The sequence below is a fragment of the Dermochelys coriacea genome, chromosome 2 (genome assembly GCF_009764565.3).
Source record: "Dermochelys coriacea isolate rDerCor1 chromosome 2, rDerCor1.pri.v4, whole genome shotgun sequence".
NCBI classification, from domain to species: Eukaryota; Metazoa; Chordata; order Testudines; family Dermochelyidae; genus Dermochelys; species Dermochelys coriacea.
This window is the reverse complement of record NC_050069.1, coordinates 270,632,476-270,658,135: the sequence shown is the minus strand read 5'-3', so window position 1 is coordinate 270,658,135 and position 25,660 is coordinate 270,632,476. Positions and strand designations below refer to the sequence as shown.

The following is a 25,660-nucleotide window of genomic DNA, read 5'->3' as shown; positions in this document are numbered from 1 at the left end:
ATAAGGATTTATGTTTCAGCGCTTCATCTTACCACAATTATTGTTCTGTTCATTCCCTCTGAAATACCTGGCATCGGCCACTGTTGGAAGACAGAAAAGGAGTACTTGTGGCACCTTAGAGACTAACAAATTTATTAGAGCATAAGCTTTCGTGAGCTACAGCTCTCACGAAAGCTTATGCTCTAATAAATTTGTTAGTCTCTAAGGTGCCACAAGTACTCCTTTTCTTTTTGCGAATACAGACTAACACGGCTGCTACTCTGAAACGTGTTGGAAGACAGGATACTTGGCTAGATGGACTCATAGACTCATAGATTTTAAGGTCAGAAGGGACCATTATGATCATCTAGTCTGACCTCCTGCACAATGCAGGCCACAGAATGTCACCCATCCACTCCTGCAATAATCCTCTCACCTATATCTGAGCTATTGAAGTCCTCAAATCATGGTTTAAAGACTTCAAGTTGCAGAGAATCCTCCAGCAAGTGACCCGTTACCCACGCTGCAGAGGAAGGCAAAAAAATCCTCAGGGCCTCTTTCAATCTGCCCCAGAGGAAAATTCCTTCCCGACCCCAAATATGGCGATCAGCTGAACCCTGAGCATGCGGGCAAGACTCACCAGCCAGACACCCAGGAAAGAATTCTCTGTTGTAACTCAGGTCCCACTCCATCTATCATCCCATCACAGGCCATTGGGCCTATTTACCATGAATAGTCAAAGATCAATTAATTGTCAAAATCATGTTATCCCATCATACCATCTTCTCCATAAACGTATCGAGTTTAATCTTGAAGCCAGATAAGTCTTTTGCCCCCATTGCTTCCCTTGGAAGGCTGTTCCAGAACTTCATTCCTCTGATGGTTAGAAACCTTTGTCTAATTTCAAGTCTAAACTTCCCGATGGCCAGTTTATATCCATTTGTTCTTGTGTCCACATTGGGACAGAGCTTAAGTAATTCCTCTCCCTCCCTAGTATTTATCCCTCTGATATATTTATAGAGAGCAATCATATCTCCCCTCAGCCTTCTTTTGGTTAGGCTAAATAAGCCAAGCTCTTTGAGTCTCCTTTCATAAGGCAGGTTTTCCATTCCTCAGATCATCCTAGTAGCCCTTCTCTGTACCTGTTCCAGTTTGAATTCATCCTTCTTAAACATGGGAGACCAGAACAGCACACAGTATTCCAGATGAGGTCTCCCCAGTGCCTTGTATAACGATACTAACACCTCCTTATCTCTACTGGAAATACCTCACCTGATGCATCCCAAGACCGCATTAGTTTTTCATGGCCAATTCACATTGGTGGCTTATAGTCATCCTGTGATCAAGCAGTACTCCGAGGTCCATCTCCTCTTCTGTTACTTCCAGTTGATCCATCCCCTTCTTATAACTAAAATTCTTGTTATTAACCCCTAAATGCATGACTTACACTTCTCACTATTAAATTTCATCCTATTACTATTACTCCAGTTTACAAGGTCATCCAGATCTTCCTGTATGATATCCCGGTCCTTCTCTGAATTGGCAATACATCCCAGCTGTGTGTCATCCGCAAACTTTATTAGCATACTCCCACTTTTTGTGCTCAGGTCAGTAATAAAAAGATTAAATAAGATTGGTCCCAAAACCGATCCCTGAGGAACTCCACTGGTAACCTCCCTCCAGCCTGACAGTTCACCTTTCAGTATGACCCACTGTAGCCTCCCCTTTAACCAGTTCTTTATACACCTTTCAATTTTCATATCGATCCCCATCTTTTCCAATTTAATTAATAATTCTCCATGTGGCACCATATCAAATACCTTACTGAAATCTAGGTAAATTAGATCCACTGCATTTCCTTTGTCTAAAAAATCTGTTACTTTCTCAAAGAAAGAGATCGGGTTGGTTTGGCACGATCTACCTTTTGTAAAACCATGTTGTATTTTGTCCCAATTACCATTGACCTCAATGTCCCTAACTACTTTCGCCTTCAAAAATTTTTCCAAGACCTTGCATACTACAGATGTCAAACTAACAGGCCTGTAGTTATCCGGATCACTTTTTTTCCTTTCTTAAAAATAGGAACTATGTTAGCAATTCTCCAGTGATGTGGTACAACCCCTGAGTTTACAGATTCATTAAAAATTCTTGCTAATGGGCTTGCAATTTCATGTGCCAGTTCCTTTAATATTCTTGGATGAAGATTATCTGGGCCCCCCGATTTAGTCCCATTAAGCTGTTTGAGTTTAGCTTCTACCTCAGATATGGTAATATCTACCTCCATATCCTCATTCCCATTTGTCATCCTGCCACTATCCCTAAGCTCCTCATTAGCCTCATTAAAGACTGAGACAAAGTATTTGTTTAGATATTGGGCCATGCCCAGATTATCCTTAACCTCCACTCCATCCTCAGTGTTTAGCTTTCCCACTTCCTCTTTCTTTGTTTTCTTTCTATTTATATGGCTATAGAAACTTTTACTATTGGTTTTAATTCCTTTGCAAGGTCCAACTCTACATGACTTTTAGCCTTTCTCACTTTATCCCTACATGTTCTGACCTCAATAAGGTAGCTTTCCTTGCTGATTCCTCCCATCTTCCACTCCTTGTATGCTTTCTGCTTCTTCTTAATCACCTCTCTGAGATGCTTGCTCATCCAGCTTGGTCTACAACTCTAGCCTATGGATTTTTTTCCCTTTCTTGAGATGCAGGCTTCTGACAGCTTCTGCAGCTTTGACTTGAAATAATCCCAGGCCTCCTCCACCTTTAGATCCACAAGTTATTCAGTCCAATCCACTTCCCTAACTAATTTCCTTAATTTTTTAAAGTTAGCCCTTTTGAAATAAAAAATCCTAGTCGCAGATTTATTTTTGATTATCCTTCTGTTCAGTTTGAACTGAATTAGCTCATGATCACTCAAGCCAATATTGTCCCCTACAACCATTTCTTCTATGAGGTCCTCACTACTTACCAAAACCAAATCTAAAATGGCATCCCCCCTTGTTGGTTCAGCAACTATTTGATGAAGGAATCCATCAGCTACCACATCTAGGAAAATATGAGTAATAATATTATTATTACTAGCACTTGTCCTCCAGTCTATATCTGGGAAGTTAAAGTCTCCCATGATCATCATGAATGCATCCGATGAAGTGAGCTGTAGCTCACGAAAGCTTATGCTCAAATAAATTTGTTAGTCTCTAAGGTACCACAAGTCCTCCTTTTCTTTTCATGATCACGCAGTTCATATTAGTATTTACTTCATTAAAAACATTAAAGAGGTCTCTATACATATCCAAATTAGATACCAGTGGTCTATAGCACACTCCAAGCACTATCCCAGGGGAGGCTATAGTAGCTTTCTTCTCCAATGTGATTTTTGCCCAGACAGACTCTGTCTTACCACCATTCCATTACTTCTTATTTCTTTACAATCTACCTCATCATTGATATACAATGCTACTCCACCACCTTTATCTTTATTTCTGTCTTTCCTAAACAACACATACCCCTCAATACCTGTACTCCAGTTGTGACTACTATTCCACCATGTTTCTGTTATCCCTATAATATCTGGTTTCACTTCCTGCACCAGTAGCTCTAGTCCCTCCATTTTGTTACCTAGGCTCCTCGCATTGGTGTACAAACGTCTTAATTTTTGCTGTTTGTCTTCTCTCACATTCTTTACCCGATTAGGCACAGACATTCTACCGCCAGTATGACCTATTAGACTGGTATCCACACTGCCCATTCTCCTACCCGCGGCTGTATCCTTTCTTACTTCATTTTCTTCCCTCTCAATGTTAAAATCCGGCGTGGAGATTACCTGGATATCTCCCAACCATCTCCAGGAAATTTCTAGCTTAAAACTCTCTTAATCAGTTGTGCCAGCCTCCATCCTAGAAGTCTATTTCCCTCCCTACTCAGGTTTCAGAGTAGCAGGAGTGTTAGTCTGTATTCGCAAAAAGCAAAGGAGTACTTGTGGCACCCTAGAGACTAACAAATTTATTTGAGCATAAGCTTTCGTGAGCTAAGCTCACTTCATTGGATGCATGATTTAATCTCTCCTCTGTATTTTCCACCAAATGCATCCGATGAAGTGAGCTGTAGCTCACGAAAGCTTATGCTCTAATAAATTTGTTAGTCTCTAAGGTGCCACAAGTCCTCCTTTTCTTTTTGCGAATACAGACTAACATGGCTGCTACTCTGAAACCTATTCTCCCTTGTAATCCTCTTCAACCTATACTGTATCCTCCTGGGGCTCATATTTGGTATTGTTGCCATTGACTCTTCCTTTTTTCCTATAGGACTAGCTGCTCTTCTCTTCTCCCTTGCCCTTCCACCTTCAGCGACCACCTGCTGAGCCCCTTCTTCATTTTCCAACTGTGCAAACCTGTTCTTGAGCTCTGTTTCTCCTTCACTAGCCCATCTGTTCCTCTGTCTGGTTCTCTTAGTCACATGCTTCCACTGACCACTTTCCTCACCCAGCAGTCTCCCCTCAGAGTTCTTTGGTCCTGCTTCCATCTGCAAGTCTGAGCTTTTCTTTTCAGCCGCCTTGTGTCTTTGCTCTATAATCTGCTCGAACCCCCTTCTAAACTCGACCAGACTTTCCACCTGCATCTCCAATCCTCAGATCTTTTCTTTCATCAGCTCTATCAGACGATATTTCATGCAGACAAAACTCTTTCCAGGTCCCCCCTCCAGGACCATGTACATACCGCAGCTTCCACATCCAGCCATCTTCATTGTGTCCTCCACTGCTTGGGTCACTCCCACTGCTGCCTCTGTACCTGTCATCGCCTTCCCACCTAAGTCCTGTAAATCTGAGAAACACAAACCAAACCAAAACACCATCACCCACAGCAAAAACAAACCCCCAGAGAGCAACACACCACTGCCAGACCGCCCCACACTCCCTTCACTAGCCTGTCTGTTCCTCTGCCCGGTCCTGCTAGTCTCCCCCCTAAACTCCCACTCAAACTCCCCTGTTTACAACTCTGTGTGCTGGCTCCTGAGCCGCTGAAGCTCTCTGGCTCAGTAGGGCCATTGGTCTTGCTCAGTAGGGCTGTTCTTATGTTCCTGTGTCCTTGTCTTCCACTGTCTGTTCTTTCTGGATCATAGGACTAACCCCCTTTTGGCTTTCAGCTGGTTAATATCATGCTGCATTGCTCTCATGCCCCCTGTCATTTCTCAGAGGCCTGAGTCCCATAACTTTTCTTTAGCAGCAGTGACATACAGTACAGCCTCATGCATTCAAAACCTGGGGGCTGGGCCTCCTTCATCTGCAGCCTCTATGACTAGTTCTCTCTCTGCTGTAATCCTGAGGGCCCTTTCCAGCCTATCAGGTCTCTTCTTACAAAGAGCTCTCCCAATCTCTCTCTCAACTGCATAGGTCAGTTGGTCTCTGGCCATTAGGTCCCTCATTTGGTCGTAGCTCAGGAGAGCCTTGGGGGTCAGGTGCAAGAAGGCATATCCAAAATCACTGACAGATTCTCCCTTTTCTTGTCTCAGGTTTCTGAAGGTTGCTCAGTGCCACTCCGGGTTTGCAGTCCGATCCAGAGACTGCTGAAGGGCATCCTTGACAGAGGCACATTCCCCTGGGGTATGATGTGTCAGTGCTTCAAACACTTCCTGAGCTTTGCCTTCAAGCAGAAGACCAAGAAAATCCAGCTTGGTGGCCTCATTCCAGCCTTTTATGTGGGCAGCTCACTCTAAATGACTGAATCAGCAGGCCCGGCCCTGACCATCTGCAGTGTAAGCTCCAGACTTGAAGATGAGTGGACACACCCCATCCACCTGCACTCCCCTGTCTATTTCCATTCTCAAAGCTCAGGGGGACACTTCAATCGTATGGATTGTTCATTTCCACCCACCAAGGAGCCCTTGTATCTATGGTATATTTGCCAATTTGAATACCATCGCTGCACAAGTATAATTATTGGGATCTGTACCCAAATGACTAGGCTGTACCCTGTCTCTGAGGCCAACACTGTAGAGGCTTGAGCTTCTAAGCCCTGTAGGTGCTAGCCTAGCCGGGTCCTGAGAACCCACTGGTTCTCAACCCATGGCCTGCTGGCCACTTCTGGCCAAATCAGTACACAGTTGAGGCCCATGTGTCATCTTTAGGGCCATAACTAGGGAAGGTGGGAGGGGCACTGGCCCCAGGCACAGAGACAGGGGACCTCAGGGGAAGGGATGGAGAGGCATGAGCGGCGGGTGAAGGGATCTCAGGAGTTGGCCTTGGGGTGGAGCAGGGGGCAGGGCCACAATCAGGGCACTAGAGCACTTCTAGGGAACTTCTGGCACTCGTGCCCAGCCTCCCCATATGCAGGAGTCATGTGCCGCCATGTCCCCTGAATTGTGTATAGGAGCTTAGGTGCTTAACTCAGGCTTTGTGGATTCCTGGTGTATTGGCTTTTGTGGATCCCATTCTTAGGGGTTTCTCTCTCCTCCTGCATTGTATAGCAGCCTAGGTGCCAAATAGGGGTTTGTGGATCCCACTGCTGTTCTTGTGATTTTCTAGGCACCCTAAAAGGTAGATCTTACAATTGGGGTGCAGACCTTTATCTGCACCCCATCCTGAGAGGTGGAATGCACAGCTCAACTCCCTAGTACTTGGAGTCAGTACTGACCCCTCTGACTGCCTTATATCCTGAACACACCCTTTCCTTGAATCCCACCAAAGCCTTCTTGGTTACTTCGTCAAGGGGCCATGTGGTAGGTGTCACACCTAACTCATAGACACTTTGCACAGAGTTTAACACATTACTGCTATTTAACTCTTTAGCTAAGGACCAGAAATAAACAGAGGAAACAGATAATGTAGAAAACAACAAACACCCAGAACACAATGCCCCTCACCCTTCCCTTGGCAGTTCTTGGGGAACCATCTGTGTTAGGTAGACAACATCCCCCCACCTCATTCAGTTCCTGCAGAAGCTTCACTCATCTTATGCTGGTGAGAAATGTATAAAGACTTCAGAAAGATCATCTACTTCTGTTTTTAACCTTCCAGTCTGTTCTGTCAGGTGACTCCCTGGTCAGCCACACAGGTGAACAAAGAGTCCTGCCAGGTGACTTTGTTGAGAGGCAATCTCTCTCCTGACAAACCAGGTGTTCAGTGACTAGGGTGCTTCCTTTCTGAACAGAGGACCATGAAGTTCTATTCACCCCTATTGTTAGACCTTTGCCTCTACTCCTGTTGGTGTTGGTGAGGATACATACAGAGAATTCATAATCACATCCAGAATTCATAAATTGTACAGACAGATTCCCAAAATCATCACATAGGAAATTCACTGGCAAAAACCACAGAGTTAGGATTTCCCAGTGTTATTGTCTGTCCTTCCAACAAAACTTAAGCCTCTAAAAAACAGGAAATACAGAGTTAAGGTATATGCCAATACAACCTTAACTCTGCCATCTTTGAGCAATTGTTATAAGAAGCACATGGGATCTTTTTCAGGGGAAAAGGCAATACGCCGCATTTATTGAAGATACAGCAATTAGCATATGCATTCAATCACACCACACACACACACACACTGTCCCACCAGTCGATGTTATAGTTACCAGTCCAGAGTCCAGATCAATCTAGTGGCCAACGAGGTTGATCATGAGTACGGAGGGGCTGGGTTCCGTTGGTAATGACACAATGCTCTGGGGAAGTCATAGAATAATAGAATCATAGAATATCAGGGTTGGAAGGGACCTCAGGAGGTCATCTAGTCTAACCTCCTGCTCAAAGCAGGACCAATCCCCACCTAAATCATCCCAGCCACAGCTTTGTCAAGCCTGACCATAAAAACTTCTAAGGAAGGAGATTCCACCACCTCCCTAGGTAACCCATTCCAGTGTTTCACCACCCTCCTAGTGAAAAAGTTTTTCCTAATATCCAACCTAAACCTCCCCCACTGCAACTTGAGACCATTACTCCTTGTTCTGTCATCTGCTACCACTGAGAACAGTCTAGATCCATCCTCTTTGGAACCCCCTTTCAGGTAGTTAAAAGTAGCTATCAAATCCCCCCTCATTCTTCTCTTTCACAGACTAAACAATCCCAGTTCACTCAGCCTCTCCTCATAAGTCATGTATTCCAGTCCCCTAACCATTTTTGTTGCCCTCCGCTGGCTCTTTCCAATTTTTCCACATTCTTCTTGTAGTGTGGGGCCCAAAACTGGACACAGTACTCCAGATGAGGCCTCACCAATGTCGAATATAGGGGAATGATCACGTCCCTCGATCTGCTGGCTATGCCCCTATTTATACATCCCAAAATGCCATTGGCCTTCTTGGCAACAAGGGCACACTATTGACTCATATCCAGCTTCTCGTCCACTGTAACCCCTAGGTTACCCAAGGGTCATGGAGAGGTTCATCTCTTCCATGCCACCAGCACTTTTCCATTCGTAGTAGACACCTCCAGGCCACTTAGCGTCATCTCCTCCCTGGGCTGTAAACTGACAAACCTTTAATTCTCTGGAATAAAAGGGCTTTAGAGAATTAATATGGTATACATTAGGCTTTCGGTTGGAGGTGGGGAATGCTATGAGATAATTAACAGCTCCCAGGCACTCCTGGACCGTGAATGGCCCTTCCCATGATGCTTCCATTTTATGGGCCTGGAGTACCTTTAAGACCATGACCTGGTCCCCTACTTTGAAGGAATGCTCTCTGGTATGTTTATCAAACCAGGTTTTTTGCTCTTTTTGAGCATCCTGTAGGTTTTCTTTAGCAAGGGCTAGAGAGATTCGGAGGGTGTTTTGTAGGTTGGTTACAAAGTCCAGAATGTTAGTTCCTGGAGAAGGTGTAAATCCCTCCCATTGCTGCTTCACCAACTGTAATGGCCCCTTAACATCACGGCCATATACAAATTCAAATGGTGAAAACCCTAAACTGGGATGTGGTAAAGCTCTGTAGGCAAAGAGCAACTGCTGCAACACTTGGTCCCAATCACTGGAGTGCTCATTTATGAATTTACGTATCATGGCCCCCGAAGTTCCATTAAACTTCTCCACCAGGCCATTTGTTTGATGGTGGTAAGGAGTGGCAACCAAGTGATTTACCCCATGAGCTTCCCAAAGGCTTTCCATAGTTCCTGCCAGGAAATTAGTCCCTGCATCTGTGAGGATGTCGGAGGGCCAACCTACTCTGGCAAAAATGTCTGCTAGTGCTTGGCACACACTTTTAGCCCTGGTGTTGCTTAGAGCTACTGCTTCCGGCCATCAGGTGGCAAAATCCATGAAAGTCAGTATGTACTGCTTTCCTCTGGGTGTCTTTTTTGGAAAAGGACCCAGAATATCCACAGCTACTTGCTGAAATGGAACTTCAATGATGGGGAGAGGCTGGAGAGGGGCTTTGACCTGGTCTTGGGGTTTTCCCACTTTTTGGCATACCTCACAAGACCGGACATGGGCAACAATGTTTCTCCCTATTCCCTCCCAATGGAATGACCTCCCCAAATGGTCCTTGGTCCTGTCCACCCGAGCATGGCCACTAGGATGATCATGGGCTAAACTCAAGAGCTTGACCCGGTACTTAGTTGGGACTACCAACTGTCTCTGAGGATGCCAGTCTTCCTGGTGTCCACCAGAAAGCGTTTCCTTGTATAAAAGTCCTCTTTCTGCAACAAACCTGGAATTAGAAGAGCTGAGAGGCAGTGGGTTGCTCTGTGCTGCCGTCCAAGGTCTTTGGAGGCTTTCATCTGCTTCCTGTTTGCTCAGGAACTGTTCCCTTGATGCTGAAGACATCAGTTCCTCATTGGATTTTGGACCTATTCTTGGTCCATCTGGAAGCGATGTAGGGGATGGGGCTGTTTCCGTTGACTGTGAAACGCTCTCCGCTGATGCACTATGTTGGGGTTCAGGCTCTGGCTGAGCCTCTTGTGTAGGGTTATCGGCTGCTGCCAGTTCAGGTTCGGTGGGACCCTCTGGTGTTGGGGTTGCAAGTACTGTATTCAGTGCTGGCAATGGGTCTGGTGCTAGTTGTTCTGCGGGTTCAGGTTCTGGGACTGGGTCTGTCTGGGTCTCTGGGACTGGATCCAATACTGCTGTTGTAGACGTTGGCCTGGGGTCCGGGTCCAACACCTCTGACCGGGTCCTGGTAGAAGTTTCTGGAACAGAGCTAGGTATGACGGCTTGTTTAGCCTGGCTGCTGGTGACCATTCCCACCCTCTTGGCTAGCTTCACATGATTGGCCAAGTCTTCCCCCAACAGCATGGGGATGGGATAATCATCATAGACTGCAAACGTCTACATTCCTGACCAGCCCTTGTACTGGACAGGCAACTTGACTGTAGGCAAATTGAAAGAGTTGGACTTGAAGGGTTGAATTGTCACTTGGATCTCTGGGTTGATTAAATTGGGGTCCACTAAGGAAGCATGGATAGCCAACAATTGTGCTCCGGTGTCCCTCCACGTGGTGACCTTCTTCCCGCCCACACTCACAGTTTGCCTCTGCTCCGAGGGTATCTGGGAGGTATCTGGGCCTGAGGAGCTCTGGTTTGATTCCGGTTCAATGAACTGTAATCTGTTGGCATCCGATGAAGTGAGCTCTAGCTCACAAAAGCTTATGCTCAAATAAATTTGTTAGTCTCTAAGGTGCCACAAGTACTCCTTTTCTTTTTGTGAATACAGACTAACACAGCTGCTATTCTGAAACCTGTAATCTGTTGGGATTTTTGGGGCAATTGGCCTTTACATGCCTCGGCTCGTTACATTTAAAACATCGTCCAGCTGACAGGTCACTAGGCGAGGTGGGTTGCTGGAGAACAGTGTGGTGGGACGATAAGGTGGCTGGAGGGTTCCTTGTGGGGTAGGTGGGGCCTTTGGCTGCCGCCAGTAGTAGGGTGTGGTCTGAGGTTGTCCCTTCTGGTATCCGCTCCAACTGCAACCAGTTTTTTTCTTTTATGCCACCTCCACCCATATGGCTCCAATCTCCCCGCCTCGATTACAGTTTTTGGTTTCCAATCTAGGATGTATCTTTCTATTTCCTCAGGAACACCCTCTAAGAACTGCTCCATTTGCATTAGGAAGGGCAAATCTGCTGGAGATTTAACACTTGCTCCTGATATCCAGGCATCCCAATGTTTCACAATGTGGTAGGCATATCGGGTAAATGACACGTCTGGTTTCCACCTTAGGGCTCTGAACCGCCGATGGGAATGCTCAGGTGTAGCCCCATTCTGACTCTCGCCTTGGTATTAAACAGTTCATATTGGTTTATGTGTTCCTTAGGCATTTCAGCTGCCACCTCAGCTAAGGGTCCACTGAGCTGCGGCCTCAGCTCTACCATGTATTGGTCTGTAGAGATGCTGTACCCAAGGCAGGCCCTTTCAAAGTTTTCTAAGAAGGCCTCGGTATCATCGCCTGCCTTGTAGATGGGGAACTTTCTGGGTTGGGAAGTGGTACCTGGAGAAGGATTGTTAGGGTTTGTTGGTATATTCTGCTGAGCCTTTGCCTTCTCCATCTCCAGTGCATGCTTCCTCTCTTTTTCCTTCTCCTCCAGTTCCATCTGTCTGAGTTCTACCCGTCTTCCATATTCCTTTTGTCTTTCTTCAGCTTCAAATCTGGCTAATTCCAGCTTCTGTTGAACAGTGCAGTCTGTCATCCTAACCTCTCTGTTTTTAACTAACTTTACACCCGAGAGTTAGAAAGAAAACAAACAAAAAAAAAAAAGGAGTACTTGTGGCACCTTAGAGACTAACAAATTTATTAGAGCATAAGCTTTCGTGAGCTACAGCTCACTTCATCGGATGCATTTGGTGGAAAAAACAGAGGAGAGATTTATATACACACACACAGAGAACATGAAACAATGGGTTTATCATACATACTGTAAGGAGAGTGATCACTTAAGATAAGCCATCACCAACAGCAGGGGGGGGGAAAGGAGGAAGACCTTTCATGGTGACAAGCAGGTCGGCTAATTCCAGCAGTTAACAAGAATATCAGAGGAACAGTGGGGGGTGGGGTGGGAGGGAGAAATACCATGGGGAAATAGTTTTACTTTGTGTAATGACTCATCCATTCCCAGTCTCTATTCAAGCCTAAATTAATTGTATCCAGTTTGCAAATTAATTCCAATTCAGCAGTCTCTCGTTGGAGTCTGTTTTTGAAGCTTTTTTGTTGAAGTATAGCCACTCTTAGGTCTGTGATCGAGTGACCGGAGAGATTGAAGTGTTCTCCAACTGGTTTTTGAATGTTATAATTCTTGACGTCTGATTTGTGTCCATTCATTCTTTTACGTAGAGACTGTCCAGTTTGGCCAATGTACATGGCAGAGGGGCATCGCTGGCACATGATGGCATATATCACATTGGTAGATGCGCAGGTGAATGAGCCTCTGATAGTGTGGCTGATGTGATTAGGCCCTATGATGGTATCCCCTGAATAGATATGTGGACAGAGTTGGCGACGGGCTTTGTTGCAAGGATAGGTTCCTGGGTTAGTGGTTCTGTTGTGTGGTGTGTGGTTGCTGGTGAGTATTTGCTTCAGATTGGGGGGCTGTCTGTAAGCAAGGACTGGTCTGTCTCCCAAGATCTGAGAGAGCGATGGCTCGTCCTTCAGGATAGGTTGTAGATCCTTGATGATGCAGACTGGGAATGGATGAGTCATTACACAAAGTAAAACTATTTCCCCATGGTATTTCTCCCTCCCACCCCACCCCCCACTGTTCCTCTGATATTCTTGTTAACTGCTGGAATGAGCCTACCTGCTTGTCACCATGAAAGGTTTTCCTCCTTTCTCCCCCCTGCTGTTGGTGATGGCTTATCTTAAGTGATCACTCTCCTTACAGTGTGTATGATAAACCCATTGTTTCATGTTCTCTGTGTGTGTGTATATAAATCTCTCCTCTGTTTTTTCCACCAAATGCATCCGATGAAGTGAGCTGTAGCTCACGAAAGCTTATGCTCTAATAAATTTGTTAGTCTCTAAGGTGCCACAAGTACTCCTTTTCTTTTTGCGAATACAGACTAACACGGCTGCTACTCTGAAACAAAAAAAACTTGGCTTGTAAAATTTTGCTGTGCTGTCCAGATACCTATGTTCTCTGATAGTGATTGTCAGCCTAGAGAAAAATCCTTAAAAAAAACCCCTAACACCTTTGTATCCAGGTAAATAGGTAGATAACCCCTCTAGTTGCTCTTAGGAAAAAAAAACTTCTTCAGGTCCGTGAAGACTTACGAATTTCCCTGCAGGAGGTTAACTACCCTGCCTTTAGGTAGAGAAAACTCCAGCTCACAAAAGACAATCCCCTTTTGTCTCTGCTCTGGCCCCAAAGCAGAGAAAAAAACCCCCTCTAACTATTTTCATCTTAAAACCTGCTTTCCAGCAGCCCAAAGGGAAAAAAAATTCCTTTTAAAATCTGTGCTTCTGGTTCAAAAAATCTCATATTGATCTCTGAATAACTTCAAGTTAATCCCACTGCTACCACAATGTCAAGGTTCCTTCTCCACTCTGAACTCTAGGGTACAGATGTGGGGACCTGCATGAAAACCTCCTAAGCTTATTTTTACCAGCTTAGGTTAAAACTTCCCCAAGGTACAAACTATTTTACCTTTTGCCTTTGTACTTTATCGCTGCCACCACCAAGTGTCTAACAGATATATAACTGGGAAAGAGCCCGCTTGGAAACATATTTCCCCCAAAAATCCTCCCCAAACCCTACATCCCCTTTCCTGGGGAAGGCTTGATAAAAATCCTCACCAATTTGCATAGGTGAACACAGACCCAAACCCTTGGATCTCAAGAACAATGAAAAAAATAATCAAGTTCTTAAAAGAAGAATTTTAATAGAAGAAAAAGTAAAAAGGATCACCTCTGTAAAATCAGGATGGTAAATACCTTCCAGGGTAATCAGATTCAAAACTTAGAGAATCCCTCTAGGCAAAACCTTAAGTTACAAAAAGACACAAAAACAGGAATCTACATTCCATTTAGCACAGCTTCTTTTCTCAGCCATTTAAAGAAATCAGAATCTAACGCATCTCTCGCTAGATTACTTACTAAGTTCTAAGACTCCATTCCTGTTCTGTCCCCGGCAATAGCATCACACAGACAGAAAGAGACTTTGTTTCTCCCTCCCTCCAGCTTTTGAAAGTATCTTGTCTCCTCATTGGTCATTTTGGTCAGGTGGCAGTGAGGTTATCCTAGCTTCTTAACCCTTTACAGGTGAAAGGGTTTTTCCTCTGGCCAGGAGGGATTTTAAAGGTGTTTACCCTTCCCTTTATGACAGTTACATTTGCTGTTCAGGTGTTCGAAAGTTAAGTGTTACTTAAAATTTTTGAGCAAGGCGTTTTAAATTGTTAGTTCTCCTTTATTGGGGTAGGTAGCAGAGCAGTACCATGAGAGGAGTACAACAGGAAGAAGGCAGAATTGAGACCTTTCAAAGTTTTGGCCCAAGTGAGGGGGCATGGGGCATCATTTGAGCTCCCTGCCTCAGGTGCCAAAATGTTGAGGGCCAGTCCTGTATCTATCTCTCTATCTAATCTGCTTTTTATACTCATAGAAACCTCCTTTTTTAAAGTGAGAACTTTTCCTAAAACATAAACGTCTTATTGAGTTTATTCTCCTAAACTAATCTTATCTCTAAATGGGAGTGTATCTTGTTCTTTTAGAAGATAATTGTGTGGTTCTTTTCTTTTGATTCAGTGTTTCTTGGATTTGCGATCTGCCATTGCAGTACATTTATCATTTGCAATTAAAGACTTTAATCAAATATTTGATACAAAGCACAGTATCCAATGCTTATATTCATCTTTTAAAATATAGCATAAAAGAAAATAGTACAAAATGTTAAAACAAAGTAGAAGTTAAGCTGTATTTCAGAACCTGTATAAACGCAGTCTCCATTGACACTTGACGCTTGCCCCTATGTGACAGAAAGCAGATTTCCTCAGAATTTCTTTAAATTACCCCGAACATTTCATTAAATAAAATAAGCAACCAAAAACATAAACATGAGTTATTATATTCTCCAAGCATCAAGGATATTAGAATAACTACATGTCTCTTAAAATTCAGTAAATGTGCAAGCACACTTGTAGTGACCTAACATCATGAGAATAAATTAGAACGATTTTATTAATAACCACTTTTTGCATCAATATTTAGGTCTGTCCTCTACACTACATTTACAAAGTACTGAAACTTTATTGATGAATATTTCAGCTAAAATCACAGGAGAAAAAAAAGCAAACAGAAAGGAAGCTCAATCACTTTCTAACCATTTTGAATTTACTCCTGCTTGAATTCTGTGCCACTGCAAAATGCAGAATTTGTGCAGAATTAACGTTTCTCACAGAATTTTATTTTTTCATGCAGAATTTGTGATTTCCACCAAAATGCACTGTATGAACGCACTTCACCTGGACCGCCTGACTCTGGTGGTTCTCCCCTCACTCTTATATTCCCACCCACCTCCGCTCCAACCTATCACTGGCACAGAGGCACGATTGCCACCTTCCAAGATGAAGAGGTGTTGGCTGGCGAACCATGTATATGACCCAACCCACAGAAAGAAACACACATACATATCTTAACATATATCCTGGGTCTCCCTTTTAGCCTGGATCTCCCTTCCCCATGCTAACCACCTGTTATCCTAGAACTAAACTACCGCTAACTCACCAACCCCTCTCCCGCTACAGTGGCATGATCCAAATACCTTACAGTACACACAGAAGCTTGAACTTGGACAAGACTTGACAGACAGACACAAAACAGTCCTTAAGGACATTAGCACCCTCTTAGACCAGGTTTTTACAATACTTTTGTATAACACACTTTTGTATAATGACTTTGTTTAAATGAAATATTTAATTTCATTGAAACAGAAGATAACTGCCAACAAAGGTACATCAAGCCTGTATTAATAGGCCTAGTAAGGAATCTATTTGTCCAAAAATATTTCCTGAATCTTTTTTTTTGTCTGTATTATTGCAGACATATTTGCTGACAGGTACTTTTAAATAAATTACCAAAACAATTGAAACTGGCATGATTGTGTTATTTTGACAAATACAATATGCAGAATTTTGAAATAGTGTGTGCAGAATTTTTATTTTTTTTGGTGCAGAATTCCCCTGGGAGTAGAATATAAAGTTAAATGCTTCCAAGGTCATCTGCACTATTTGCCAAATAATTTGGCCAGTCTTATCTTGGTTTCTTCCTTGGACTTCCTGCTTTGCTGAAACATATTTCTGGCTCTTTTTTAAATCCCTCTCATTACATTGCTCCAGATCTTTCCCCTTTTCTGGTAGATCTTTTTGCCAAAAAAAACACTCATTTTCATGGGCTATTTAACTGCTTTTAAACTCAACTTCTGTCATCTTTAATTCTTCCTTCAGTTTTTTAATTGTTCCTCATAATTATGTGTTACTTTCTTTCTTCTTTCCGTATCTTTTCTGCAGTGCTTCTGTTTATTCTTGAATATTTTTCTCAGGATATTTTTATGTCCCATTATTACAATGTGTCTCATTTTCTTTCACCATCTTATCTGATGAGGTTCAACAAGGACAAGTGCAGAGTCCTGCTCTGCTAGAGACTGGGGACCAACTGGCTAAGCAGCAGTTCTGCAGAAAAAAAGACTTGCAGAAAAGGGGATTACAGTGGATGAGAAGCTGGATATGAGTCAGCAGTGTGCCCTTGTTGCCTAGAAGGCATATTGGGCTGTATTAGCAGGAGCATTGCCAGCAGATCGAGGGAAGGGACTATTCCATTTTATTTGGCACTGGTGAGGCCACATCTGGAGTATTGCATCCAGTTTTGGGCCCCCCACTACAGAAAGGATGTGGACAAATTGCAGAGAGTCCAGCGGAGGGCAGTGAAAATGATTGGGGGCTGGGGCACATGACTTACGAGGAAAGGCTGAGGGAACTGGGTTTATTTAGTCTGCAGAAGAGAAGCGGCGGGGGGGGGGGATTTGATAGCAGCCTTCAACTACCTGAAGGGGGATTCCAAAGAGGATGGATCTAGGCTGTTCTCAGTGGTAGCAGATAACAGAACAAGGAGTAATGGTCTCAAGTTGCAATGGGGGAGGTTTAGGTTGGATATTAGGAAACATTATTTCACTAGGAGGATGGTGAAGCTCTGGAATGGATTACCTAGGGAGGTGGTGGAATCTTCACCCTTAGAGATTTTTAAGGCCTGGCTGGACAAAGCCCTGGCTGGGATAATTTAGTTAGAGTTGGTCCTGCTTTGAGCAGGGGGTTGGAATAGATGACCTCCTGAGGTCCCTTCCAACTCTGATATTCTATGATTCTATGATGCAATCTACTACTTTGGTGGAGTGTCATTATTTGGTGAAGCTAGTTTCAAGAGTGTTAAGGTATGAATCCGTGACTTTCACCTTAGAGCATATTCAGTGGAATCTGAGTACCTGACTGTAGATAACAGATTTCTTGGTGTGTTTGGGGTGGTTACTGAGTCTATGAAGGTAGGCATGTTGACTTGTGCATTTCTTGAATATGGCTGTCTGTAGGGTTCCATTGTTGAAGCTGATGGTGGAGTCCAGGAAGTTGATGGTGAGGGAGTGTTCTTGCCAGAACTGGCGTGTCTGGTGATTGTGGAGGTACTGGAGGGTTATCATCCCTATTTACTAGGTACAGAATTTACAGTTGCACAGACCACAGTGTCCTGCAGTGGCTTACTAAACACAATGAAGGACAGCCTGTGGAGATGGATTCACAGACTGTCTGACAATACATTCTCAGTTTATCATAAGCCAGGAAAGAAAATGTGTTTATGTATGCTCTCAGCTAGGTGAGAGCAGTGAGCACAGACTTAGCCTGGTCTTGTAAGGACATCTAGCAACAAGAGATATGCATTTTTTTGTACTTGGTAAGAACTGTGGGCCTGGCTCTTCAGTTTTGCACCCTAACTAGTAAGTTATACTTGTGTAAAATTCTCCATTCTGACTTGATTACACAAGAGACAAGACAATGGAGACAAAATATCAATCACCAGAAAGGAGAGAAGTTTACTCAGTAGCTGTGTCCTGTAGTCCCTATGTTGCAGAGATGCCTCGAGGTCTGAAAGTTGTAAAAATATAAGAAAGTCTGAGTTCATGTTTGTGTGTGTGGTAAGGTATGTATTTCTTTGTATTTGGTAAGAAGAATAGGCATATCATAGAATCATAGAATATCAGGGTTGGAAGGGACCCCAGAAGGTCATCTAGTCCAACCCCCTGCTCAAAGCAGGACCAAGTCCCAGTTAAATCATCCTAGCCAGGGCTTTGTCAAGCCTGACCTTAAAAACCTCCAAGGAAGGAGATTCTACCACCTCCCTAGGCAACGCATTCCAGTGTTTCACCACCCTCTTAGTGAAAAAGTTTTTCCTAATATCCAATCTAAACCTCCCCCATTGCAACTTGAGACCATTACTCCTCGTTCTGTCATCTGCTACCATTGAGAACAGTCTAGAGCCATCCTCTTTGAAACCCCCTTTCAGGTAGTTGAAAGCAGCTATCAAATCCCCCCTCATTCTTCTCTTCTGCAGACTAAACAATCCCAGCTCCCTCAGCCTCTCCTCATAAGTCATGTGCTCTAGACCCCTAAACATTTTTGTTGCCCTTCGCTGTACTCTTTCCAATTTATCCACATCCTTCTTGTAGTGTGGGGCCCAAAACTGGACACAGTACTCCAGATGAGGCCTCACCAGTGTCGAATAGAGGGGAACGATCACGTCCCTCGATCTGCTCGCTATGCCCCTACTTATACATCCCAAAATGCCATTGGCCTTCTTGGCAACAAGGGCACACTGCTGACTCATATCCAGCTTCTCGTCAACTGTCACCCCTAGGTCCTTTTCCGCAGAACTGCTGCCGAGCCATTCGGTCCCTAGTCTGTAGCGGTGCATTGGATTCTTCCATCCTAAGTGCAGGACCCTGCACTTATCCTTATTGAACCTCATTAGATTTCTTTTGGCCCAATCTTCCAATTTGTCTAGGTCCTTCTGTATCCTATCCCTCCCCTCCAGCGTATCTACCACTCCTCCCAGTTTAGTATCATCCGCAAATTTGCTGAGAGTGCAATCCACACCATCCTCCAGATCATTTATGAAGATATTGAACAAAACGGGCCCCAGAACCGACCCCTGGGGCACTCCACTTGACACCGGCTGCCAACTAGACATGGAGCCATTGATCACTACCCGTTGAGCCCGACAATCTAGCCAGCTTTCTACCCACCTTATAGTGCATTCATCCAGCCCATACTTCCTTAACTTGCTGACAAGAATGCTGTGGGAGACCGTGTCAAAAGCTTTGCTAAAGTCAAGAAACAATACATCCGCTGCTTTCCCTTCATCCATAGAACCAGTAATCTCATCATAAAAGGCGATTAGATTAGTCAGGCATGACCTTCCCTTGGTGAATCCATGCTGACTGTTCCTGATCACTTTCCTCTCCTCTAAGTGCTTCAGGATTGATTCTTTGAGGACCTGCTCCATGATTTTTCCAGGGACTGAGGTGAGGCTGACCGGCCTGTAGTTCCCAGGATCCTCCTTCTTCCCTTTTTTAAAGATGGGCACTACATTAGCCTTTTTCCAGTCATCCGGGACTTCCCCCGTTCGCCACGAGTTTTCAAAGATAATGGCCAAGGGCTCTGCAATCACAGCCGCCAATTCCCTCAGCACTCTCGGATGCAATTCGTCCAGCCCCATGGACTTGTGCACGTCCAGCTTTTCTAAATAGTCCCTAACCACCTCTATCTCTACAGAGGGCTGGCCATCTCTTCCCCATTTTGTGTTGCCCAGCACAGCAGTCTGGGAGCTGACCTTGTTAGTGAAAACAGAGGCAAAAAAAGCATTGAGTACATTAGCTTTTTCCACATCCTCTGTCACTAGCTTGCCTCCCTCATTCAGTAAGGGGCCCACACTTTCCTTGGCTTTCTTCTTGTTGCCAACATACCTGAAGAAACCCTTCTTGTTACTCTTGACATCTCTTGCTAGCTGCAGCTCCAGGTGCGATTTGGCCCTCCTGATATCTTTCCTACATGCCCGAGCAATATTTTTATACTCTTCCCTGGTCATATGTCCAACCTTCCACTTCTTGTAAGCTTCTTTTTTATGTTTAAGATCCGCTAGGATTTCACCATTAAGCCAAGCTGGTCGCCTGCCATATTTACTATTCTTTCGACTCATCGGGATGGTTTGTCCCTGTAACCTCAACAGGGATTCCTTGAAATACAGCCAGCTCTCCTGGACTCCCTTCCCTTTCATGTTAGTCCCCCAGGGGATCCTGGCCATCTGTTCCCTGAGGGAGTCAAAGTCTGCTTTCCTGAAGTCCAGGGTCCGTATCCTGCTGCTTACCTTTCTTCCCTGCGTCAGGATCCTGAACTCAACCAACTCATGGTCACTGCCTCCCAGATTCCCATCCACTTTTGCTTCCCCCACTAATTCTACCCGGTTTGTGAGCAGCAGGTCAAGAAAAGCGCTCCCCCTAGTTGGCTCCCCTAGCACTTGCACCAGGAAATTGTCCCCTACGCTTTCCAAAAACTTCCTGGATTGTCTATGCACCGCTGTATTGCTCTCCCAGCAGATATCAGGAAAATTAAAGTCACCCATGAGAATCAGGGCATGCGATCTAGTAGCTTCCGTGAGTTGCCGGAAGAAAGCCTCATCCACCTCATCCCCCTGGTCCGGTGGTCTATAGCAGACTCCCACCATGACATCACTCTTGTTGCACACACTTCTAAACTTAATCCAGAGACACTCAGGTTTTTCCACAGTTTCGTACCGGAGCTCTGAACAGTCATACTGCTCCCTTACATACAGTGCTACTCCCCCACCTTTTCTGCCCTGCCTGTCCTTCCTGAACAGTTTATAACCATCCATGACTGTACTCCAGTCATGTGAGTTATCCCACCAAGTCTCTGTTATTCCAATCACGTCATAATTCCTTGACATCACCAGGACCTCCAGTTCTCCCTGCTTGTTTCCAAGGCTTTGTGCATTTGTATATAAGCACTTGAGATAACCTGTTGATCGCCCCTCATTCCCAGTATGAGGCAGGAGCCCTCCCCTCTCAGACATTCCTGCCTGTGCTTCCTCCCGGTATCCCGCTTTCCCACTTACCTCAGGACTTTGGTCTCCTTCCCCCGGTGAACCTAGTTTAAAGCCCTCCTCACTAGGTTAGCCAGCCTGCTGGCAAAGATGTTCTTCCCTCTCTTCGTAAGATGGAGCCCGTCTCTGCCCAGCACTCCTCCTTCATGGAACACCATCCCATGGTCAAAGAATCCAAAGCCTTCTCTCCGACACCACCTGCGTAGCCATTCGTTGACCTCCACGATTCGACGGTCCCTACCCAGGCCTTTTCCTTCCACGGGGAGGATGGACGAGAACACCACTTGCGCCTCCAACTCCTTTATCCTTCTTCCCAGAGCCACGTAGTCCGCAGTGATCCGCTCAAGGTCATTCTTGGCAGTATCATTGGTGCCCACGTGGAGAAGCAGGAAGGGGTAGCGATCCGAGGGCTTGATGAGTCTCGGCAGTCTCTCCGTCACATCACGAATCTTAGCCCCTGGCAAGCAGCAGACTTCTCGGTTTTCCCGGTCAGGGCGGCAGATAGATGACTCAGTCCCCCGGAGGAGAGAGTCCCCGACCACCACCACCCGCCTTCTCCTCTTGGGAGTGGTGGTCGTGGAACCCCCAACCTCAGGACATCGCATCTCATGCCTCCCAACCAGCGGAGTCTCCTTCTGCTTTCTCCCCCCAGACATATCATCTGGTCCACTCTCCGCAATGGTACCTGTGGAGAGAACATGAAAGCGGTTAGTTACCTGTGTCTGTGTTACTGGAACCCGGACATTCCGCTTACCTCTTCTGGAGGTCACATGTTGCCAAGCTTCTTCACTGGCCTCTTGGCTCCTCTGTGCAACCTGCTCTATATCTTTAGAGCTTTGTGCCCCTAGAAGGCTATCCTGAGTTTGGTCCAGAAAATCCTCAGTCTCTCGTATACAACGCAGGGTCGTTACCTGTTGCTCCAGACCTTCAATCTTCTCTTCCAATATGGAGACCAGCTTGCACTTTGTACAGACAAAGTCGCTTCTGTCCTGTGGAAGAAAGACAAACATGGCACATCCAGTGCAGGTCACAACAGCTGAACCCCCCCCTTCCATATCACCTACCTACTATGAGCTTCCTCAGAGACGTTGGCAAGATGTAAGCCTCACTGGGCTCACTCCAGGCGAACTCCCAGGCAAACTCCTGCTGTGAGCTGCTCTGCTGTCCCCGCTGCTCAGCTGGTTCGCTGCCGCTCAGCTGGTTCGCTGATTAATTCGCTAATTCGCTCGCTGGTTCGCTAATATGATTACCACATGGCCAGAGCAAGATTTATTTCGTTTTATTTAATGTGGGTTTTGTAAATATTGAAATAGATAAGTACATTGTTGCTCGGTTAACTGTGATTTGTTTTTTTTTTTGTCATGAAGCCTTTTGGCATCTCATCTGGGGAGGGCATAAATTTTTAATGCAAATTCAGTTCTTATTGTTGCTTTGTGTCCTGGACACTAAAACACACACCACACTACACACACCAGCCTTAACTCAGGCTTGTTCTTATTTTGAAAGCTTTTCTCCTCCAGGTGTCACTATAAGACGAGAACCACAGGACACCACGAGGTGGTTTGAAAATATAACTAAGCATTTTAGTTCATTTACTATGGTTTACTATGGTTTACTATGGTATTAGAGAGCACACAAAAAAGTTTATATGACATATCGAAAAAAAATTCCAGATACTTCATTTTGTAAGGCTACCATTTCTATTTCAAAAAGAAAAGGAGTACTTGTGGCACCTTAGAGACTAACAAATTTATTAGAGCATAAGCTTTCGTGAGCTACAGCTCACTTCATCGGATGCATTTGGTGGAAAAAACAGAGGAGAGATTTATATACACACACACAGAGAACATGAAACAATGGGTTTATCATACACACTGTAAGGAGAGTGATCACTTAAGATAAGCCATCACCAGCAGCAGGGGGGGGGGAAAGGAGGAAAACCTTTCATGGTGACAAGCAAGGTAGGCTAATTCCAGCAGTTAACAAGAATATCAGAGGAACAGTGGGGGGTGGGGTGGGGGGAGAAATAACATGGGGAAATAGTTTTACTTTGTGTAATGACTCATCCATTCCCAGTCTCTATTCAAGCCTAAGTTAATTGTATCCAGTTTGCAAATTAATTCCAATTCAACAGTCTCTCCTTGGAGTCTGTTTTTGAAGCTTTTTTGTTGAAGTATAGCCACTCTTAGGTCTGTGATCGAGTGTCCAGAGAGATTGAAGTGTTCTCCAACTGGTTTTTGAATGTTATAATTCTTGACGTCTGATTTGTGTCCATTCATTCTTTTACGTAGAGACTGTCCAGTTTGGCCAATGTACATGGCAGAGGGGCATTGCTGGCACATGATGGCATCTATCACATTGGTAGATGCGCAGGTGAACGAGCCTCTGATAGTGTGGCTGATGTGATTAGGCCCTATGATGGTATCCCCTGAATAGATATGTGGACAGAGTTGGCAACGGGCTTTGTTGCAAGGACAGGTTCCTGGGTTAGTGGTTCTGTTTTGTGGTGTGTGGTTGCTGGTGAGTATTTGCTTCAGGTTGGGGGGCTGTCTGTAAGCAAAGACTGGTCTGTCTCCCAAGATCTGTAAGAGTGATGGGTGGTCCTTCAGGATAGGTTGTAGATCCTTGATGATGCGTTGGAGAGGTTTTAGTTGGGGGCTGAAGGTGATGGCTAGTGGCGTTCTGTTGTTTTCTTTGTTGGGCCTGTCCTGTAGTAGGTGACTTCTGGGTACTCTTCTGGCTCTGTCAATCTGTTTCTTCACTTCAGCAGGTGGGTATTGTAGTTGTAGGAATGCATGATAGAGATCTTGTAGGTGTTTGTCTCTGTCTGAGGGGTTGGAGCAAATGCCGTTATATCGTAGCGCTTGGCTGTAGACAATGGATCGAGTGGTATGATCTGGATGAAAGCTAGAGGCATGTAGGTAGGAATAGCGGTCAGTAGGTTTCCGATATAGGGTGGTGTTTATGTGACCATCGCTTATTAGCACCGTAGTGTCCAGGAAGTGGATCTCTTGTGTGGATCTCTTGTCCAGGCTGAGGTTGAAGGAGGGGTGGAAATTGTTGAAATCATGGTGGAATTCCTCAAGAGCTTCTTTTCCATGGGTCCAGATGATGAAGATGTCATCAATGTAGTGCAAGTAGAGTAGGGGTATTAGGGGACGAGAGCTGAGGAAGCGTTGTTCTAAGTCAGCCATAAAAATGTTGGCATACTGTGGGGCCATGCGGGTACCCATCGCAGTGTATACCTTCAAATCAGCGGCACTGCGATGGGTACCCGCATGGCCCCACACTTCACCCACCTGCTGAAGTGAAGAAACAGATTGACAGAGCCAGAAGAGTACCCAGAAGTCTCCTACTACAGGACAGGCCCAACAAAGAAAAGAACAGAACGCCACTAGCCATCACCTTCAGCCCCCAACTAAAACCTCTCCAACGCATCATCAAGGATCTACAACCTATCCTGAAGGACGACCCATCACTCTCACAGATCTTGGGAGACAGACCAGTCCTTGCTTACAGACAGCCCCCCAACCTGAAGCAAATACTCACCAGCAACCACACACCACACAACAGAACCACTAACACAGGAACCTATCCTTGCAACAAAGCCCTTTGCCAACTCTGTCCACATATCTATTTAGGGGATACCATCATAGGGCCTAATCACATCAGCCACACTATCAGAGGCTCGTTCACCTGCGCATCTACCACTGTGATATATGCCATCATGTGCCAGCAATGCCCCTCTGCCATGTACATTGGCCAAACTGGACAGTCTCTACGTAAAAGAATGAATGGACACAAATCAGACGTCAAGAATTATAACATTCAAAAACCGGTTGGAGAACACTTCAATCTCTCTGGTCACTCGATTACAGACCTGAGAGTGGCTATCCTTCAACAAAAAAGCTTCAAAAACAGACTCCAATGAGAGACTGCTGAATTGGAATTAATTTGCAAACTGGATACAATTAACTTAGGCTTGAATAGAGACTGGGAATGGATGAGTCATTACACAAAGTAAAACTATTTCCCCATGTTTCAGAGTAGCAGCCGTGTTAGTCTGTATTCACAAAAAGAAAAGGAGTACTTGTGGCACCTTAGAGACTAGCAGATTTATTGGAGCATGGGCTTTCGTGGGCTGCAGCTCACTTCGTCGGATGCATTTGGTGGAAAAAACAAATGGAAAAGTGTTTTCCACCAGGTGCATCCGATGGGGTGAGCTGTGGCTCACGAGGGCTTGTGCTCTAGTGAATTTGCTGGTCTCTGGGGTGCCACAAGTACTCCTTTTCTATTTCCCCATGGTATTTCTCCCTCCCACCCCACACCACCCCCCACTGTTCCTCTGATATTCTTGTTAACTGCTGGAATTAGCCTACCTTGCTTGTCACCATGAAAGGTTTTCCTCCTTTCCCCCCCCTGCTGCTGGTGATGGCTTATCTTAAGTGATCACTCTCCTTACAGTGTGTATGATAAACCCATTCTTTCATGTTCTCTGTGTGTGTGTATATAAATCTCTCTTCTGTTTTTTCCACCAAATGCATCCGATGAAGTGAGCTATAGCTCACGAAAGCTTATGCTCTAATAAATTTCTTTTATTTTAGTTCCTTTTCTTTTAGC

At 44.9% G+C, this 25,660-nt stretch overlaps 2 protein-coding genes across 2 annotated transcripts in view; both read left to right on the top strand.

The window, feature by feature from the left end:
- Window positions 1-25,660, top strand: part of LOC119850710 — an 829,101-nt gene that overhangs the window by 596,810 nt on the left and 206,631 nt on the right. The window lies entirely within an intron of this gene.
- LOC122458498 (GTPase IMAP family member 2-like) overlaps window positions 19,933-25,660 on the top strand; it is a 237,450-nt gene continuing 231,722 nt past the window's right edge. The window contains 1 exon segment of the mRNA XM_043507140.1: window positions 19,933-19,939. The gene's annotated coding sequence lies outside the window, so the exon portion shown is untranslated.